The following is a 10,826-nucleotide window of genomic DNA, read 5'->3' on the forward strand; positions in this document are numbered from 1 at the left end:
TGCCACGACATTCCTCCCTCCTTGTTCACGAATGAGAAATAAACAAATGCCCTGAGCCGACCACACGGCTGCCGTCCCACCAACCGGCTGTGAAACATCAATTTCGTCCATTTTCTTGAGGATTCTCGGCGCCGTTCAAGCCTCCGGCCGCCGGACTGCCGGCCCTTGGCCCCTGCTGCTATTTTGCATCCGTCCTCTTCCTCCCTTGTTTGTCTTGTTTTGCTTTTGTTTTGGGTTTTGGAATTAAGGTGTCGTGTAATTAGAGAGTTTTAGGATTATTATTATTATTATTATTATTATTATTATTATTAAATTATTGTTATTATTACTAATCCCCCCTACTACTAAGAGAATAAAAATTCTCAAAAGTTTTCCCTCCAAACTCCACCTATTTATATAAGGAAAGAAATAAAATTTTCCAATTAAACTATAATTTTTTTCTTAAAGCATGATTTTTTTTATTAAATTCTAAATTATAATTATAAATAAAAGGAGTATAAAATTATAAAATACAGAATTGTTAATTTTTTTCTTCGAAAATGACTTAATACATACTTAAACTATATAAAACAATAAAATAATATTATTAGCTACGTGAAAAAAATTCATTAAGATAATTTAAGCAAAGTTATAAAATAAAATCATTAACTTTATGTTAAAAAAAAATTCATGACATACTACGTTTTTTTTTCTCATATTAAAATAAATTAGGTGAAATATAAAAATTTGAAGGTATAAAATTTGGAATGAATCCTCCTATATACTAATTCTCCAAAGTTTTCCTCCAAAAGGTATCAAGCTAAATAAGAAAACAAAAATACTTCTTTCTTTAAATTATTATCACTTCATCAAAATATAACCTTTTAATCAAATCAAATAATAATATTTTCTTTGAAAATCTAAATTATAATATTTTAATTAAAGAAGATAAATTCACTATAATTTTATAAACTGTAAATTTCTAAATTTTTGTTATGTATTATTATATATGAGAGAATGACTTGACACATTTTGTATAAAACAAAATATTAAATTGATATAATTAGCTTCATCACAAAAAAAATAAAAAATCATTAACATAATTTGAGAAAATTTATTATTTGTAATCATTAGTTTTATGTTAAAGAAAAAAATCATTAAACATATTTTATAACTTTACTAAATTCTCTTGATTAGTTCATAGTTCATTTTTTTCTCATATCGAAATTCGATGAGATATATGAAAAATATGAAAAATTAATAATGTATCAATTTAAAATATTTAAATAATAACTAAAAATAAAACCTCTATATATACCGCAAATGTGCGGGATTTACAGTTTTACACTATTAAATACCAATAGTATAATTGTTACATTCACTAATATCCCTATCTAAAAAACCGCACATTTGTGCGGGATCTATACTAGTTAGACTAGTATAAAGACTACACCCCTACATTGGACACCCATTACTTACCTTAGAAATTAGATGGGAAATTAGTCTCTCTTACTCTCTCAATATTTGTAGAACCCTAAATATTTCCCTTTCAATATTTCTTCAATAAAATTGGTAATCATTCCTTAATTAGTTTAATCAATCTCTTGTTTATCCAAGTTCTTCCATCAATTCAAAGTTTCCATGTTGTTGGTATAATTCTCTCCTTTAAATTTCATTTGTTTACATTTACCTTCTTTTAAGTTTTGTTTAATTGTTAATGTTTGAATACTACTTCTTATTGTTTAATTGAGGTTATTCTCTTTCTTGTTCATCTTTTCTCTATTCACCATTGTTGTTTACAAGATTGAATCTTTGATTTCTCATGTTAAAGATTGAGTCTTTGTGTTTATTGACTTAAAGCTTGTGCCTTTAAGTTTAATCTTCATTGTTTCTTGAATTAAATTGTCTTTCCTTGTAATTTGAGTTGGGTATTTGCATGATTAGTAATAGAATTTACACTTCCATCATGATTATGCATAAAGAAACCATCTTTGTTATTTTTATTGCTCTTGGTACCATGATTAGTGAGTAGTCTTCCACTAGGACTCGGTTTGGCCCAACATGAGTAATTTCACTAATTAAATCTCATAAAGGCTAATTATTTGGGGAAATTGGTGAGGGTAGTTTGGAGGATTGATTTGGTTTATGGGTTGATTTTGGGTAGTGTCGATTTATAACCCTTGTCCACCAACGAGAGTTGGTTAGGTTGTGATTTGGATATCCGGGACTTGACCCTATTGTTAACCTGGGTTGAGACCGAAAGGGAGAACCGGGGTAGGACACCTCTACACTAGCGTTTGAAATCGACCCTCGAGAGAGGGAGTTGGATGACCCGGAAATTGATGGGGCTTAATGACCTTGACCAAGTTCTTGACCTCCTCGGAAATATGCATGTTTTTGGGGTAGTCGGGTATTGAGTTAGGGATTCCGACCTTCGAACCCGAGAGGGGGGTTGGTGGGTAGTACTAGTGTCCTATTTCGAACCCGAGAGGGGGGTCTTAGGCGAATTAGAGACATCTCCTCCTTGCCCGTTTACCTAAACGATTAGCCTAGGGAATTAGTATGTGGAATTACGAATTGTTGTGGGAGAACCGAGTTCTAGGCCTTTTAATTATTTGAATTACAACTTAGTCCTTCTTGCTCATTTTACATTCTCTAGTTAAATTGCATTTCATTTTGTTTAGTCTAGTTTTTAGATATTTACACTCATCATTTATTGTCGACTTAGCTAAACAAAAGAGTTAAAACGATTAGTAGTCTTCCTAGCTCCTTGTGGGATCGACCCTCAATTTTGCACAACGATAAATCGTGCACTTGCGAGGTATTATTTGATAACCATCAAGTTTTTGGCGCCGTTGCCGGGGAGCAAAGGCTAGATATTAATCGTTTTATTCTAGTTTAGACTAGGTCTTTCTTTGTTACTAATCCCTTTCTTGAGTAGTGAAAGGTGTTTTAGAAGAACCGGGCCCTTTTGAGTTTTTTGAGATTCCATTTGGAATTCCCGAAGAACCAACAATGGCCGCGGTTCCTATGAGGGATAATTTGGCTCCGAAGAAGGTGGTGAACCCAAGTATTGTCAAGCCACCTATTCAAGCCAATAACTTTGATGTGAAGGCTACTTTGTTGCAACTAGTCCAAGGAAACCAATTCGGAGGGGGAGCCACCGAAAACCCCAATGAACATCTTAATGAATTCTTGGATAGTTGTGACATGTTCAAAGCAAGTGGAGTGTCGGAGGATGCCATCCGCCTTAGACTCTTTCCTTATTCCTTGAGGGGGAGTGCTAAGGAATGGTTGAAGAGTTGTGAGCCCGATTCATTTAGAACTTGGAATGATGTCTCCAAAGCCTTCTTGAACAAGTACTTTCCACCACAAAGGACCGCAAGAATCAAGAATGAGCTCCAAGGCTTCACCCAACATGATGATGAGACCCTTTACGAGGCATGGGAAAGGTATAAGGGACTCCAAAGGTTGTGTCCTCACCACGGGATCGGAGATGATGAGTTGATCAACAACTTTTATGAGGGGTTGAGCAATGAAATGAAAATGAACCTAGATTCCGGCTCGGGGAAGGGGGCATTAGACAAAATTGATCACAAGACGGCTAAGGAGCTTATAGAAGAGATGGCATCCCGTACTTTTCATTGGAATAATGATCGCCACAAGAGGAAAGGGAAGTCCAATGTGGAATCAACAAACAATGTGGAAGTTAAGGGATTGATAGAAGAACTCAAGCAACAAATTGCTTTGTTGAACTCAAGCAACACCTCTAGAAACTCTTCATCAAGTAGGTCTCAAGTGTATTGTTGTGAGATTTGTGGAGATCAAGGGCATCCTCCAAATGAATGTCCTTTGATGATGGGAGAGACAAATTGTATGGAGCAAGTGAATGGAGTGTGGGAATCAATTCCGGCTAGACAAGCCTTCAACAACAATCAATACCATCCCGGAGTGATATCCCACCAAAAATTTTCCCATGGCTCACAAAATGTCCAAAACCCCACTTTCCAACAAAAACAACAATTTACACCAAATATCCAAGCCCAAAAGCAAAATCCCACCTTTCAACCAAGACCACCATTTCAACAAAATTCTCAACCATTTCAACAAAATTCTCAACCCTTTCCACAATCCACCCAACCCAAATCAAACATGGAGCTCATGATGGAGCAATTGATGAATTCTCAAAACCAACTCGTCAACACTCAAACCCAATTCATCACTCATTCCAACCAAAAACAAGAGGAGACAACATCCTCTATCAACCAACTAAGGACTCAAATGCAAGCCTCCCAAAGAATGACGGATAATCAAATCTCTCAATTGGCTTCTCAAATAAGTCAATTTCAAGCCTCGAATGGAAAATTTCCGGGTAAAACCGAGACCATTAATGCTATACATTTGAGGAGTGGTAGGGAGTTGGAAGACTGGGTGTTCGTAAAGAGGAAAAAGAGTCGCAAACCGAAAGTTGTGGTTGAACCACCAAAAGTGGTTGAAGATGATCTTGTAGAGGTTGTTGTGGAAACTCCCATGGTAGTTGATGAACCTACCAAAATTGTTGAAGAACCCAAGGAACAAGTTGTGAGAACATATGTGCCACCAATTCCTTTTCCTCAAAGGTTGGCAAGAGCAAAGCTTGAGCAAAAGTATGGGAAATTCATGCACATGATGAAAGGTGTGAACATCACCATGCCTTTTATTGATGCCATCAAGGAGATACCCGCATATGGAAAATTCTTGAAGGAGTTGATTTCCAACAAAAATTCATTGGGTCCAAGTACCATGGTCAATTTATCACAAGAATGTAGTGCTATCCTATTGCACAAGATGCCACCAAAGCTTGAAGATCCGGGTAGTTTTTCCATACCATGCACAATTGGGACCGTTCATATTGAGAGAGCCTTATGTGACTTGGGGGCAAGCATTAGCCTCATGCCTCTCAATATCTTCAAGAAATTGAAGGGTTTTGAACTTTCACCTACAAGAGTATCTTTGCAACTTGCGGATAGATCGGTGAGGTATCCAATTGGCCTTGTGGAAGATGTCCCACTCAAAGTGGGTAAACTTGAATTTCCTTGTGATTTTTATGTGATGGATATCCCCGAAGATTCTAAAATTCCAATCATCCTAGGACGCCCTTGCCTTGCTACGGGGGGTGTCTTGATTGATGTGAAAAATGGCAAACTATCTCTTCAAGTTGGTGATGACAAGATAGAATTCTCCTTGGAAAACTCCATGAAATCTCCTTCTATGAGTGACTCTTGTTGTAGAGTGGATGTGTTGGAGGATTGTTTGAATGAGCATAATCTTGAGCCTTCATATTTGGACCCATTTGAAGTTTGTCGAACCAAGGAGGGGGATGGAGTTGATGATGTGTTGGGAGTTGATGTGAAGGAAGATTTGGGTGAATATGATTCAAGAAAAGATGAATTTGAAGACCAAATTGATGATGAGATTGAATTATATTTGAACTCTCCGGATTCATTTGTTCTAAGCTCTTTTGAAGGTGAACCTTGGTTGGATAACTCTTCAAGTGATTGGGAAGCTCAAATCGATGCCTTGGAGGCGGCTCTCAATGGAAATAGTTCGGTTCAAAAAGAGAGTCAAGAAAATGGGGATAAAAATGACAACATCATGAACCTCAATGTTGAGAAGTTGACTCCTCCACCTACTATTCCCTACCATTTTCCTTACTTTGGTGACCAAGAAGAGAGTTGCCCAACAAGTGAAACTTATGAGATTCCGTTCCTCCTACCACCTAACTACCATTCCAAGTTTAAGGGTTCTAACCATCAAAAGGACCCTAGAAAGGAAGCCAAGGAGGGTAAGAGGGACTATGATAAGAAGTGTTGGAAGAGAGGTCGGGTGCGGTTTGCTATAGCTTGGCACTACTTGTGTCTAGTTGAAGGTTTTGATAGAGCATTTGACCGTCTCCTCCGTGCCTTGAGTGACATGGATCATGCTACTTGGAATTTCAAACAACAAAATTTTGCATGAGAGGTTTGGTGGAGTCCCTCAAGAACCACTAAATTGTATGTATTCTCTTCCCTTACTTATACTTTACTTGCATTTTTGTTCCCCCTACATTTGTTCTATTGAGGACAATTTCATGTTTTAAGTGTGGGGAGGGGATTCATTACATAAAAATCTTAAAAAGTTGAAAATTCTAAAAATACCAAAAACATGTTATTTATTTTCAAATATTCAAAAAAAATCCAAAAACATGTTCTTTAATTTTGGAAAATTCAAAAACCAACAAAAATATGTTATTTATTCTTCCTATTCTCTCCCTATACTTTGTTCCATTGAGGACAATGTAAATCTCAAGTGTGGGGAGGGAAATATCCACTTTGTGCATATTGTTTATATTTGTATATATTTGCTTGTTAATTTGAGAAAAATACAAAAATGCCTAAAAATTGAAAAATTTCAAAAATTTCAAAAATATTGCATTGTTTATATTATATATATTGCATTTGTCCTAACCATTTTGATAGGCAACACATGAATCATCGGAGAAGACGCTTGGTAAAATTCTTCCAATTCTTTTCTCCTTTATCCTTCCTTTTTCTTTTTGTATATAAGCATGGAGGAGGACGGGATATGTGATGTGGGTGTTCCTTTTGGGAACCGTTTTGGATATGCGTGTGTTGTTGATGTGTTGTTAGGACTAGAACTTGTATGCATTTAGATTAGACATGTATATATGTGTTCACTCTTGCATTCACGTAGTTTGTTCATATGTTTAGTTGCATTTCATACACGTTGCATCTCGTATGTAAATAGTTGCATAGATGGTCTAAATGTGGAGGGTATATGTCGTCAATGATGATAATTGTTTTGCCCTTGTCATTTCCCTCTTGATAGCTCGTGCCTTTTGATGACACATGTTAGGGTTTTTGCTTGCAAAAACCCGGATGTCTAGCTTAACAACCAAGTTGCGACCACCTTGTGAGACCGTATTAGGCCCGAGACTTGACCTAGGCTCGACATAACTACTAAAATGTGAGGATAGAGCCTCCATATGGCCGGTCCATCAAACCGGTCCCGTTTAGGTTATGAGAGTAGTTCTCCTTACGTGGTATGTCATGTCAAAACGCATAAGTATGGAGCTCATTCCTTGATTCCGTAGAAGTGTAGATGTGCATATTGAGACAACTTTGTTCAAATAAAGTAACCTCACAATAGCCAAATAAGCTTTTGTTATGCCCTTGAGTCAATTGTTTCCTTTTGTTAACCCATTTTGAGCCTAAGCCTTATCGTTTTTATTGCCAACAAAATAACTACATCCCATAAACAACTCACCTTGGTTGAGTAGTTCGTCATTGTGGTTCTTTTGTGGAGTATATTTGGGTTGAAATTTTGACTCTCCTTGAGGTGTATGATCTTAATGCCACATGAGTGAAATGCAACTTTGGCTACTTTTGTTTAATAAGAGGTGAACAAGTCGTGAAAAATGCAAGAAATAAAATCAAAGAAGAAAAGAAAAAGAAGAAGAAAAAAATGAAGGAGAAAAACAAATAGAAAAAGAGAAAAATGAAATGAAAAAGCAAAAAGAAAAGAATGTATATTTTTGAGTCAAATAAAGGGTTAGTAATATGCAAGTTGAATTTATTTTGAAGATGATTGGACAATTTTTGAAATGACAATCTTGTCATATTTTGTGAAGAAATTCATTTGCATTGGTAGAGTTTAGTGAATTGGTTAGATGTGGCGACTACTCGATCTTTAGCCCCACATTTCCTAAAAACCGGTGCTTGCACCAATCCCTTTTTACCTAACCCAAGCCCCATTACAACCTGATTGTCTCTTGTATGTGCATCATTTGACATTTCTCTTGCGGATATTGGATGGAGTACCATATTAGATTGCGGGCATGCTTCGCAAGTCGAGTTAGGAGAGTGACTTTGGTTACTTTTTGTCACAAAAATCACCCCGTTCTTTCATTTGAGTGACTAGTGAAACCCGTGAGAGTCGGTCTTTGGTCTCCTTTTGGTCAACGGTTTGATATGGAGTCGAATCTTGCGTGTGTCGTGTCATTCTTGGAAGTATAGCGAAGTACTTCCCCTTTCCCGCCTAGAATTTGTTTCTTTGGCATCCCGTGTTGTCAATTTTGGTTACTTGAGCTAGAATTAGGGAGTCGGCACCTTGGTAAGACCCGGAGACGACATCCTCCACTAATGACTCTTTGTTCGGTTTTTGAAAACCAAAACGGCCGCTTAGATGAGGAAAGCGGTTTGATTTTTGTGATGCATCATATATGTTGACTTGTGCTTAATTGAATGATTGCATCAAAAATTTTCCGCAAGCCCCCACTTGCCTTGCAAAGGAGCACATACCTCATTGTGTTTCATTGTGAGTTGAAGGGACGGAGAAGGCCCGTTAATTGTCTTTCATAGGATATTATTAGTTTAGCTAGTCTCTTATATTACGGGTCTTAGTTTATTTAATGAGCTTACTCGAGGACGAGTAAGGACTAAGTGTGGGAGGTTTGATAAATAGTATTTTAGTCACTTTTTACCCCATATTTAATCTTATTACGACTCGATTTTGTGTGCTTAAATGTCTAAAAAGCTCATTTAATTACTAATTTATAATAATTAGTCATCCTTGCTATAATTAATAATTAGTGTGATTATTGTATAATATTAGTATTAATATCATTCTAATTTAATGTTAAGGTGAAACGAGAAAGCAAGGCGCAATAATGAGACGGAAATTGAAAAGCAAATCGAGTTGAGACGGAATTAAGGCGAGTTGAGTAATCATGTAAAGCAAATGATGCAACAAGCCAACAATAGCCAAGTCAAAGTCAAACCAAACCTTGAAAACCCAAACAATTAAAATGAATCCCCTGCTCCTTCGTTCTTTCCCCAATTTTCCAACAACCTCCATTAACGATGGCAATTTTTCATTCATTCATATCACCAAACAAAGCTACCATCATCATCAACTATTCAGCTACCATCCATCATGCGCAAACTCGGAATCGAAACCCGAGTATTTCTCAACCCAGATTCGACCACCATCTCACTCACCATCCTCTACCTCAATCACCGAGCTCCTCAACCTCGTCGCGGTACCGAGTTCGACGACTCAGGAAATGATGCAGCCAGCAGCTCGCATTCTTCAACTCGGGACTGAAATTCAAGCACCAGCCGACAGCACGGCCGCCGGCCAACCGGCTGCCACGACATTCCTCCCTCCTTGTTCACGAATGAGAAATAAACAAATGCCCTGAGCCGACCACACGGCTGCCGTCCCACCAACCGGCTGTGAAACATCAATTTCGTCCATTTTCTTGAGGATTCTCGGCGCCGTTCAAGCCTCCGGCCGCCGGACTGCCGGCCCTTGGCCCCTGCTGCTATTTTGCATCCGTCCTCTTCCTCCCTTGTTTGTCTTGTTTTGCTTTTGTTTTGGGTTTTGGAATTAAGGTGTCGTGTAATTAGAGAGTTTTAGGATTATTATTATTATTATTATTATTATTATTATTATTATTATTAAATTATTGTTATTATTACTAATTAGACTAGTATAAAGACTACACCCCTACATTGGACACCCATTACTTACCTTAGAAATTAGATGGGAAATTAGTCTCTCTTACTCTCTCAATATTTGTAGAACCCTAAATATTTCCCTTTCAATATTTCTTCAATAAAATTGGTAATCATTCCTTAATTAGTTTAATCAATCTCTTGTTTATCCAAGTTCTTCCATCAATTCAAAGTTTCCATGTTTTTGGTATAATTCTCTCCTTTAAATTTCATTTGTTTACATTTACCTTCTTTTAAGTTTTGTTTAATTGTTAATGTTTGAATACTACTTCTTATTGTTTAATTGAGGTTATTCTCTTTCTTGTTCATCTTTTCTCTATTCACCATTGTTGTTTACAAGATTGAATCTTTGATTTCTCATGTTAAAGATTGAGTCTTTGTGTTTATTGACTTAAAGCTTGTGCCTTTAAGTTTAATCTTCATTGTTTCTTGAATTAAATTGTCTTTCCTTGTAATTTGAGTTGGGTATTTGCATGATTAGTAATAGAATTTACACTTCCATCATGATTATGCATAAAGAAACCATCTTTGTTATTTTTATTGCTCTTGGTACCATGATTAGTGAGTAGTCTTCCACTAGGACTCGGTTTGGCCCAACATGAGTAATTTCACTAATTAAATCTCATAAAGGCTAATTATTTGGGGAAATTGGTGAGGGTAGTTTGGAGGATTGATTTGGTTTATGGGTTGATTTTGGGTAGTGTCGATTTATAACCCTTGTCCACCAACGAGAGTTGGTTAGGTTGTGATTTGGATATCCGGGACTTGACCCTATTGTTAACCTGGGTTGAGACCGAAAGGGAGAACCGGGGTAGGACACCTCTACACTAGCGTTTGAAATCGACCCTCGAGAGAGGGAGTTGGATGACCCGGAAATTGATGGGGCTTAATGACCTTGACCAAGTTCTTGACCTCCTCGGAAATATGCATGTTTTTGGGGTAGTCGGGTATTGAGTTAGGGATTCCGACCTTCGAACCCGAGAGGGGGGTTGGTGGGTAGTACTAGTGTCCTATTTCGAACCCGAGAGGGGGGTCTTAGGCGAATTAGAGACATCTCCTCCTTGCCCGTTTACCTAAACGATTAGCCTAGGGAATTAGTATGTGGAATTACGAATTGTTGTGGGAGAACCGAGTTCTAGGCCTTTTAATTATTTGAATTACAACTTAGTCCTTCTTGCTCATTTTACATTCTCTAGTTAAATTGCATTTCATTTTGTTTAGTCTAGTTTTTAGATATTTACACTCATCATTTATTGTCGACTTAGCTAAACAAAAGAGTTAAAACGATTA

At 37.0% G+C, this 10,826-nt stretch overlaps 1 non-coding gene across 1 annotated transcript; it reads right to left on the reverse strand.

Annotated features, from left to right (window-relative positions):
* Positions 1-3,363: 3,363 nt before the first annotated feature.
* LOC141609569 (small nucleolar RNA R71) lies at positions 3,364-3,470 on the reverse strand. Its single transcript, XR_012527492.1, has one exon. It is a non-coding gene; the product is annotated as a small nucleolar RNA R71 (small nucleolar RNA).
* Between the last annotated feature and the right edge of the window lie 7,356 nt (positions 3,471-10,826).

The sequence above is a fragment of the Silene latifolia genome, chromosome 10, assembly GCF_048544455.1.
Source record: "Silene latifolia isolate original U9 population chromosome 10, ASM4854445v1, whole genome shotgun sequence".
NCBI lineage: Eukaryota > Viridiplantae > Streptophyta > Magnoliopsida > Caryophyllales > Caryophyllaceae > Silene > Silene latifolia.